Source organism: Chrysochloris asiatica, unplaced genomic scaffold (assembly GCF_000296735.1).
Source record: "Chrysochloris asiatica unplaced genomic scaffold, ChrAsi1.0 scaffold00152, whole genome shotgun sequence".
In the NCBI taxonomy this organism is placed as follows: domain Eukaryota; kingdom Metazoa; phylum Chordata; class Mammalia; order Afrosoricida; family Chrysochloridae; genus Chrysochloris; species Chrysochloris asiatica.
In genome coordinates, this window is record NW_006408670.1 from 5,948,173 (window position 1) to 5,957,416 (window position 9,244).

Genomic DNA, 9,244 nt, shown 5'->3' on the forward strand with positions numbered 1-9,244 from the left:
CTCTGTATATGGACATTTTGGACTCGTCTGCCATGTAGCTAGTTCTCTGTACATGGATATGTTGGCCTGATCTGCCAAGTAGGTAGCTCTCTGTATATGAACATATTGGACTTGTCTGCCATGTAGATGGGTCTCAGTATATGGACTAGTTGGACACATCTGCCATGTATCTAGTACCCTGAATATGGACATGTTGGATTACTGAGACATGTAGCTAGCTCTCAGTATATGGACATGTTGGACACATCTTCCATGTACCTAGAACTCTGTATTTGGAAATGTTGCACTACCCTAACAAGTAGTTCCATCTCTATATATTGACAAGTTGGACTCATCTGCCTTCCACCTAGAAATCTTTATATGGAAATGTTGCACTACCCTGCCATGTAGCTTGCTTTCTGTATATGGATATTTTGGACTTGTCTTCCATGTAGCTAGTTCTCTGTACATGGATATGTTGGACTGATCTGACAAGTAGGTAGCTCTCTGTATATGAACATATTTGACTTGTCTGCCATATAGCTAACTCTCAGTATATGGACACATTGGACACAACTGCCATGTAGATAGAACTCTGTGTATTGAAATGTGGCACTACTCTGCCATTGAGCTAACTGTCTATATACAGACAAGTTGGATTCATCTGCCTTCCATCTAGAAATCTTTATATGGAAAAGTTGCACTACCCTGCCATGTAGCTTGCTCTCTATATATGGACATTTTGGACTTGTCTTCCATGTAGCTAGTTCTCTGTACATGGATATGTTGGTCTGATCTGACAAGTAGGTAGCTCTCTATATATGAACATATTTAACTTGTCTGCCATATAGCTAGCTCTCAGTATATGGACATGTTGGACACATCTGCCATGTAGCTAGAACTCTGTATATAGAAATGTTGCACTACCCTGCCATGTAGCTAGCTCTCTCTATACGGACCTTTAGGACTCGTCTTCCATGTAGCTAGCTGTCTATACATGGATATGTTGGTCTGATCTGCCAAGTAGTTAGCTCTCTGTATATGAACATACTGGACTTGCCTTCCATGTAGCTAACTCTCAATACATGAACATGTTGAACTCATTAGCCAGGTCACTAGTGCTCTTTATATGGACATGTCGGACTACTGTGCTACATAGTAGCTCTCAGCATATGAACTCTTTGAACTCCTCTGCCACATAGCTTGAACTCTGTATATGGAAATGTTGCACTACACTGCCATGAATCTAACTCTCTGTATAGAGACAAGTTGGACTCATCTGCCTTGTAGCTAGATCTCTGTATATGGAAATTTTGCACTATCCTTCCATGTAGCTAGCTCTCTGTATATGGACATTTTGGAGTAGTCTGCCAAGTAGATAGCTCTCTGTGCATAGATATATTGGACTGATTTGACAAGTAGGTATCTCTCTTTATATGAACATATTTGACTTGTCTGCCATGTAGCTACCTCTCATTATTTGGACATGTTGGTCCCCTCTGCCATGTAGCTAGTACCCTGTATATAGTTATGTTGGACTACTCTGCCATGTAGCTGGCTCTAAGTATATGGACACTTTGGACATATATGTCATATACCTAGAAATCTGTATAAGGAAATGTTGCACTACTCTGCCATGTTGCTAGCTCTCTGTATATAGACAAGTTGGACTCATCTGCATTGTAGCTAGAACTCTGTATATGGAAATGTTGCACTACACTGCCATGTAGGTAGCTCTCTGTATATGGACCTTTAGGACTTGTCTTTCATGTTGCTAGCTGTCTATACTTGGATATGTTGGACTGATCTGCCTAGTAGGTAGCTCTCTGCATATGAACATATTGGACTTACCTGCCATGTAGGTAGCTCTCAGTGCATGGGCATGTTGTACTGATCTCACATGTAGCTAGAAACTTGTATATGGACATATTGGACTGCTCTGCCTTGTAGCTAGCTCTCAGTGTATGGACACATTGGACACATCTGCCATGTACGTAGAACTCTGTATATGGAAATGTTGCATTACAAGGCATTGCAGCTATCTCTGTGTATATAGACAAGTTGGACTCATCTGCCTTGTAGGTAGAACTATGTATATGGAAATGTTACACTACCCTGCCATGTAGCTAGCTCTCTGTATATGGACATTTTGGACTCATCTGCCATATAGTTAGCTCTCTGTACATGGATATGTTGGACTGATATGCCAAGTAGGTAGCTCTCTGTATATGGACATATTGGACATGTCTGCCCTGTAGGTGGTTCTCAGTATATGGACACGTTGGACACATCTGCCATGTAGCTAGAACTCTGTATATGGAAATGGTGCACTACTCTGCCATGTAGCTAGCTTTTGTATATAGACAAGTTGGACTCATCTGCCTTGTAACTAGAACTCTGTATATTATAATGTTGTACTACCCTGCCATGTGGCTAGCTGTCTATATATGGACATTTTGGACTTGTCTGCCATATAGCTAGCTAGCTCTCTGTACATGGATATGTTGGACTGATCTGACAAGTATGCAGCTCTCTGTATATGAGCATATTGATTTGTCTGACATGTGGGTAACTGTCAGTATATGAACACCATTGACCCATCTGCCATGTAGCTAGAACTCAGTATATGAAAATTTTGTACTACACTGCCATGTAGCTAGCTCTCTGTATATGTACATTTTGGATTTGTCTGCCATGTAGCTAGCTCTCTGTACATGGATATATTGGAATGATCTGCCAAGTAGGTAGCTCTTTGTTTATGAACACATTGGACTTGTCTGCCATGTAGGTGGCTTTCAGTATATGGACTAGTTGGACACATCTGCCATGTATCTAGTACCCTGAATATGGACATGTTGGACTACTGAGCGATATAGCTAGCTCTCAGTTTATGGACATGTGGGACACATCTGCCATGTAGCTAGAATTCTTTATATGGAAATGTTGCACTAACCTGCCAAGTAGTTCGATCTCTATATACATACATGTTGGACTCATCTGCCTTCTATGTAGAAATCTGTATGTGGAAATGTTGCACTACCCTGCCTTGTAGCTAGCTCTCTGTACATGGATATGGTGGACTGATCTGCCAAGTAGGTACCTCTCTGCATATGAACATATTGTACTTGTCTGACATGTAGCTAGCTCTCAGTATATGGACATGTTGAACTCCTGTGCCACATAGCTAGCTCTCAGTATGTGGACATGGTGGACACATCTGCCATGTACATAGAACTCTGTAAATGGAAATGTTGCACTACTCTACATGTAGCTATCTCTCTGTATATAGACAAGTTGGATTCATCTGCCTTGTACCTAGAATTCTTTATATGGAAATGTTTCACTACTTTCCATGTAGCTAGCTCTCTGTATAGGGACATTTTGGACTTGTTTGACATGTAGCTAGCTCTATGTACATGGATATGTTGGACTGATCTGCCATGTAGTTAGCTCTCTGTATATGATCTTATTGGACTTGTCAGCCATATAGCTAGTTCTCAGAATATGCACACATTGGTAACATCTGCCATGTAGATAGAACTCTGTATATGGAAGTGTTGCACTACTCTGCCATGTGGCTAACTCTCATTATATGGACATGGTGGTCTGAACTGCCATGTGGCTAATACTCTGTATATGGAAATGTTGCACAACCCTGCCGTGGAGCTAGCTTTCTGTATATTTGCTGGCGGCCGCAGCATACATAATCAGCACTGAGAAGTTGAGGCACAAGGATAACATGGATGAAAATCCAGACTTTGAGCACTCCTCAGGCTTACAGGCCATGGACCCTGAGGGCCAGGGAAGTAACTTCCTGAAGTCCCGGGTTCATAGGCTTTGGCGAACTCACTGGCCACCTCTGTGCAATTTTCTTTAATTATAATTTTGTGCATTCTGTTCTTGTTCTTTATGCTCTTAACTCTAGTAATTGTAGCTTCTGGGAAAGTCATTGTTTCCAGTAATAATACGCACAATGTTCTGATCAATGGCTCTCATGTAAATGTCACTGACCCAGTAACAAGAGTTGTGCCTGAAACTATGAGAAATAAAAGTACAGAAAAACAGGATGTAGCAACGCAGAGAATATATAACAATTGTTTTCTAACCAATTATTCAATTAAATAGATATGCGAGCTGTTAATGTCTATGTACAATAATCACACTGAAATTAGTAGCTACCCCCAGGAAACACCCCTGTGTATGTTTGTTATGCTCTTTATGTTTTTCATGGGAATCTTGCTGTATGTGTTAATTTTATGTACCCCCAAACCACCTCTGGACATAACTATTGCAATCATAATACTTTTTTGGGGAATCCTATTATATGTGGTAGTTTTATGTACTACATATAATCCCCCATTGCTTGATTATTAAATAATTTGGATATAAGGGTATAAACTGTAAATTGTCACCTTGGATATTTGAATTAGCTAGTAAAACTTCCGCATATGTTTCATGAGAAAAGCTGCTTGGGCTGATCATATGAATTAGAACAATGGTGACTGCTCCTCCAAACTGCTCCCGGGTTTGATCAATATGATTTAATTACTCCTCTTCCACCCGAGTGTATATTGTGAATATAATAGTAATGAACATTGTTATATCTAGATATAGAAACCAGAATGGGATTAAAAGAATGTAAAAGTGAGACTGCACCTTCTTAGAAAAGTCAAAACCTGTTTTTCACCTTCCCTATAATTGTAGAAGCAAGGAGGAAAGAATCCTTTCCGTTTAACAATTGAAGCCAGGTATCTGAAATCTTGTTCACTAACAAACGCATGTATTTTTTACCTGCAAAATACACAGAAGCAGATTAAGTTTCTTTAGAAAGTATAACTTAGTCTTTAGTAAAAACTCTAAAGCCTCTCACCTTTACCCACTTGGGATTGTTGTTGTTGTTATTGTTAAGTGCCGTCGAGTCGGTTCCGACCCATAGCGACTTGTGATTAAGTGTTGAAAATATGTTAAACACCTTCTAAGAAACCGAAAGTTGCTGCCCTAAACTACACAGACCTAGAAGTTAATGTATAACCTGGAAATGCTTACTTGAACCTTTCTCATAGAAATAAGGATTTTAGCTTATTAAGAAGAATCATGATGTCCTCAGAAGTTAAAGATATTTTTGTGAATCATTGAGTCTTGTATCACATGGATGATCTCGTATCCTGTCCTGAGTGAATAATCAACATTTTTGTCATTATTTTCTTTTGTGTCAACTTCCTTCTTCTGACGATAAAAGACTGGGGCTCAGCTAGCATGGTGTGCTAGCTTGCCTTTCAGCTTGCATCAATCTTGTCTCTGTCTTTTCTGTCTCTTTTCTTTCACCTTCTAGATCTCCCACTCACGTTAAAACCCAACGTTCATCGAGGTGATCCTTAGTTGAGGTGGGACCCTGACTCAGGACCCCAGCATATATAGACAAGTTGGACTCATCTGCCTTGTAGCTACAACTCTGTATATGGAAACGTTGCACTACCCTGCCATTTAGCTAGCTCTCTGTATATGGACATTTTCGATTCATCTTCCATGTATCTAGCTGTCTATACATGGACATGTTGGACTGATCTGCCCAGTAGTTAGCTCTCTGTATATGAACATATTGGACTTGTCTGCCATGTAGCAATCTCTCAATATATGGACATGTTGGGCTCATTAGCCTGGTCACTAGTACTCTTTATATGGACATGTTGGACTACTCTGCCATGTACTAGTTCCCTGCAGATGAACTCTTTGAACTCCTCTGCCACGTAGCTTGAACTCTGTATATGGAAATGTTGCACTACCCTGCCATGTAGATAGCTCTCTGTATATAGACAAGTTGGACTCATCTGCCTTGGAGCTAGAACTTGGTATATGGATATATAAACTGATCTGCGAAGTGGGTAGCTCTCTGTATATGAACATATTGGAATTAGCTGCCATGTAGCTAGCTCTCAGTATTTGGACATGATGAACTCATCTGCCATGTAGCTAGTACCCTGTATATGGTTATGTTGGACTACTCTGCCATGTAGCTATCTCTCAGTGTATGGACACGTTGGACATATCTGTCATGTACCTAGAAATCTGTATATGGAAATGTTGTATTACTCTGCCATGTTGCTAGCTCTCTGTATATAGACAAGTTGGACTCATCTGCCTTGTAGCTAGAACTCTGTATATGGGAATGTTACACTACCCTGCCATATAGCTATCTCTCTGTATATGGACATTTTGTACTCGTCTGCCATGTAGCTAGGTGTCTGTACATGTATATGTTGGACTGATCTGCCAAGTTGGTAGCTCTCTGTATATGAACATATAGGATTTGTATGCCATATAGCTAGTTCTCAGTATATGGATACTTTGGACACATGTGCCATGTACCTAGAACTCTGTATATTGAAGTGTTGCACTACTCTGACATGTAGCTAACTTTCAGTATATGGACATGTTGGTTTCAACTGGCATGTAGCTAATACTATGTTTATGGAAATGTTGCACAACCCTATCGTGTAGCTAGCTCTCTGTATATATACAAGGTGGACTCATGTGCCTTGTAGGTAGAACTCTGTATATGTAAATGGTGCACTACCCTGACATTTAGCTAGCTCTGTATATGGACCTTTAGGACTCATCTTCCATGTAGCTAGCTGTCTATACATGGCTATGTTGGACTGATCTGCCATGTAGGTAACTCTCTGTATATGAATATATTGGAGTTTTCTGCCCTGTAGGTGGCTCTCAGTATATGGACACGTTGAACACACGTGCCATGTAACTATTACCCTGAATATGGACTTGTTGGACTACACTGCCATGTTGCTAGCTCTCAGTATATGGACAGGTTGGACACATCTGCCATGTAACTAGAACTCTGTATATGGAAATGTTGCAGTACTCTGCCATGTAACTAACTCTCTGTATAAAGATAAGTTGTACTCATCTGCCTTGTAGCTAGAACTCTGTATATGGTAAAGTTGCACTACCCTGTCATGTGGCTAGCTCTCTATATATGGACATTTTGGACTCAACTTCCATGTATCTAGCTCTCTGTACATGGTTATGTTGGATTGATCTGCAAAATAGGTAGTTCCTAACATATGAATATATTGGACTTCTCTGTGCTTTAGGTGGCTCGCAATATATAGACGCGTTAGATACATCTGCCATTACAGCTACTACCCTGATTATGGACATGTTGGACTACTCAGCCATGTAGCTAGCTCTCAGTATGTGGACACGTTGGACACATCTGCCATGCAGCTAGAACTCTTTATATGGAAATGTTGCACTACTCTGCCATGTAGATAACTCTCTGAATATAGACAAGTTGGACTCATCTCCCTTATAGCTAGAACTCTGTATATGGAAATGCACTGCCCTGCCATGTGGCTAGCTCTCAGTATATGGACATTTTGGACTCATTTGCATGTAGATAGCTCTCTGACCATGGATATGTTGGACTGAACTGCCAAGTAGGTAGCTCTCTTTATATGAACATATTGGATTTGACTGCCATGTAGGTGGGTCTCAGTATATGAACTAGTTGGACACATCTGCCATGTAGCTAGAACTCTGTATATGGAAATGTTGCACTACTCTGCCATGTAGCTCTCTCTCTGTATATGGACAGGTTGGACACATCTGCCATGAAGCTAGAACTCTATATATGGAAATGTTGCAGTACTCTACCATGTAGCTAAATCTCTTTATAAAGACAATTTGTACTCATCTGCCATGTAGCTAGAACTCTGTATATGGAAATATTGTACTAACCTGCCATGTATTTCGATCTCTACATATAGACAAGTTGGACTCATCTTCATTCTATCTAGCAATATGCATATGGAAATGTTGCACTACCTTGTCATGTAGCTAGCTCTCTGTTTATGGATATTTTGGACTCATGTGCCATGTCGCTAGCTCTATGTACATGGATATGTTGGACTGATCTGCCAAATAATTAGCTCTCTGTATATGGACATATTGGACATGTCTGCCCTATAGATGGATCTCAGTATATGGACACGTTGGACACATCTGTCATGTAGCTTTTACCCTGAATGTTGACAAGTTGGACTACTGTGTTATGTAACTATCTCTCATTGTATGGACACATTGGACACATATGCCATGTACCTAGAATTCTGTATATGATAATGTTGCATTACTCTGCCATGTAGCTAGCTGTCTATAAATAGACAAGTTGGACTTATCTGGCTTATACCTAGAACTCTGTTTATGGAAATGCTGCACTACCCATCCATGTAGCTAGCGCTCTTCATATGGACATTTTGGACTCTTCTGCCATGTAGCCAGCTCTCTGTCCATGGATATGTTGGCCTGATCAGCCAAATAGGTCGCACTCTGTATATGAACATATTGAACTTGTCCGCCATGTAGGTGCCTCTCAGTATATGGACACGTTGGACCCATCTGCCATGTAGCTAGTATGCTGAATATGGACATGTTGCACTTCTCTGCCATGTAAGCTAGCTCTCAGGATATGAACACGTTGGACACATCTGCCATGTTGCTAGAACGCTGTATATGGAAATGTTGCAAGACCCTGACTTGTAGTTAGATTTCTGTATATAGACAAGTTGGACTCATCTGCATTGTAGCTAGAACTCTGTATATGGAAATGTTGCACTACCATGCCATGTAGCTAACACTCTGTATGTGGACGTTTTGGTCTTGTATGCCATGTAGCTAGCTCTCTGTACATGGATACGTTGGACTGATCTTCCAAGTAGGTAGCTCTCTGTATATGAATATATTGGACGTGTCTGCCAAGTAGCTAGCTCTCAGTATATGGACACGTTGGACACATCTGCAATGCAACTAGATCTCAATATATGGAAATGTTGCACTACACTGCCATGTAGCTAGCTCTCTGTATATTGACAAGTTGTACTCATCGGACTTGTAGCTAGAACTCTGTATATGATAATGATGCACTACCCTGCCATGTAGCTAGTTCTTTGTATATGGACATTTCAACTTGTCTGCCTTGTAGCTAGCTCTCTGTACATGGATATGTAGGACTGACCTGGCAAGTAGGTAGCTCTCTGTATATGAACATATTGTACTTGTCTGCCATGTTGCTAGTTGTCAGTATATGGACCCATTGGACACATCTGCCATATAGCTAGAACTCTTTATATGTAAATGTTTCACTACTCTGCCACGTAGCTAGCTCGCTGTATATAGACAAGTTGGACTCATCTGCATTGTAGCTAGAACTCTGTATATGGAATGTTGCACTACCCTGCAATGTAGC